A 2,138-nucleotide genomic window follows, 5' to 3' on the forward strand; every position below is an offset into this window, starting at 1 on the left:
CGCCCCGCCCCACAACGCCTGCAAGGCCCAGGCGCACGGGGATGAGGAAAAAGAAAAGGGGATCTGCAGTTCAAACAAATTACGAAGCGAGGCTTGGTCTGCCTGTAATGAGGGCAAGCTTTGGCCGGCGTGAGACTGGCGTGGCGGGCTGGCGGGCGGGAGGACTCTAACGACGCGCAAACAGCTCACTCAGAGAGCCTATATTTACTCCCCAAAAGCCCAGACTGGACGAGGCAAATGCTCGCCCGGCGTGACACCCACCCACCTTACGATAATTATTTCATTTCCTTTTCTAGTAATTCGAGTGCAAAATCAGCTGGCTGATCTCTAAAGAGGCGCACGAAAAGAAAAGTCATTTAGCAGCAGCAGGAGCAGGCAGTGCACCGGGAGGCACCCGCACCCGGGTCTCATCAAGGGGGAGTGTTTTGCTGACGCCACCCCGCCTCGCCCTGCCGCCTCGAGTATAAAGGATAAGAATCTTGAATTCACTCACTCGCCCGTCCGCCCGCCCGCCCTCCAACTGCTGCTGCTGCTTTTTCATTTACTTTTTTCTCCGGTTCTCTTTCGTTTTTCATAATTTTCCAGAGCGCTGGCTGCCCTGCTTGCGAGTGGGGGTGTGATGTAGGTTGTGTTTAGTTTACACCCACGACACGAAGATAGGTCCGAGACCAGGGCATCCTCATGCACCTTTCCCCACTCCACGGTGAAACCACTTACCTGAGTTTCTAGTGCCATTTTTTGCGATCAGGATACAAGTAACCGGATTATGACCATTTTCAGGATTCTTTAGCCGTTTTTGTCAAATGCTACAGATACCTGAAATTGAAAACGGCCACACTCGAGTAACTTACCCGAATCTGAAAAAACAATGAACTAAAATCAGGTAAGCGATCTCACTTGGTTTTGCTCTTGCTCTCTTTCTTTCTCTTTCTCTTTTTCTTCCTCTTTCTCTTTCTCTTTCTGTCTCTGTCTCTCTCTCTCGCTGTTCCTCTCCGCCCTCCCTCGTCCTCCCTACACCAGCCACCGGCTAACCTTGGAGCACGGGGTGTACAGTATGCTCAGAGAGTGACGCGCACAGGGTGCGCAGCAGTCGAGTCGGGCTGGTGGTGGGAGTGAGAAGGAAGTGAGAGGGAGAAAGAGAGAGGGGGAGGACGAGAGGGAGGAGGGTTGTGCTCCTTGTTCTGGAGAGGAGCGTGGGCGGTGAAAAGGACGGATAGAGATAGTGAAAGGGGGAGGGAGAGGGACTTGTGCATGGAGGCGGAGTGGGGGGCTTTGTTCCCCGGTGGGATGCACTCGTGCGGAGTGCTTTAAGGCAATGCCAGGCCAAGTCCAGACCAGGCTGCCACGCCACGCCCCGCCACGCCCCGCCCCGCCACCCTGCAGAGGATGGAAGAGGAAGATGATGCAGGGAGGGTGGTTGTGGCGGACCAAAAAGCAATAGCAGGCAAAGTATAGAGGGCGGAGAGAGAGAGAGGGCGAATCTCATTCGGTGCATGTGAGTTTTTGAGACTCGCGCACGCCGTGGCGTGGCGTGGCGTGGCGTGCCGTGCCGTAGCGGTGCAGCGGTCTGGCGTATCGCGTACATGGTTTTCTGGGACGGGCTCCGCGTATAACGCGCTCAAAAGGAAATTGAAAAAGTTTCGGGGCGGGGGGACGGCCACGCGTCCGGCTATGAGTTGGGCCTTCCGCGGGACCGCCCGGTCAGGTCGTGGACGCGGAGACGGGGGAAAGGGGTGGGGGGGGGGGTCGATGAGAGAGAGAGAGAGAGAGCGACGTCGACCAGGGAGAAAGAGAAACAGACGAGGGTCAGCGGGCTAATTTTCCTCATTGGGAATTTGGGACACACTTCCACTAACAAGCAGGAAATATGTCCGGCATCAAACGACAGTAGTTCCACTCGAGCTTCGGGTGCGCTGCTAACTTTCCTTTACCGCAACCCGGATCGCATCGGACATGTAACGACGTCCCGCACCCACTCGCCCACTCACGCACTCACCCACTAAATCACTCACACACTCCTCACGCACAAAGAGCACATGATACAAGCGCACTACCAAGCGCACCAACACGCACTCACCTGTATCTGATGTTGTGGCCGGGCGTGGTGGGGGCGTGCTCCAGCCCCTACGCCCGCGGCG

General features: G+C 56.3%; 1 protein-coding gene across 2 annotated transcripts in view; it reads right to left on the bottom strand.

Annotated features, from left to right (window-relative positions):
- The window catches only part of LOC113212542 (inactive rhomboid protein 1), a 122,343-nt gene extending 120,205 nt beyond the window's left edge, over positions 1-2,138 (bottom strand). For both annotated transcript variants that reach the window (XM_052265994.1, XM_052265993.1), the window contains exon 1: positions 2,078-2,138. The gene's annotated coding sequence lies outside the window, so the exon portion shown is untranslated. The remainder of the gene's footprint in view (positions 1-2,077) is intronic.

The sequence above is a fragment of the Frankliniella occidentalis genome, unplaced genomic scaffold (genome assembly GCF_000697945.3).
Source record: "Frankliniella occidentalis isolate FOCC.00 unplaced genomic scaffold, Focc_3.1 Scaffold34, whole genome shotgun sequence".
NCBI lineage: Eukaryota > Metazoa > Arthropoda > Insecta > Thysanoptera > Thripidae > Frankliniella > Frankliniella occidentalis.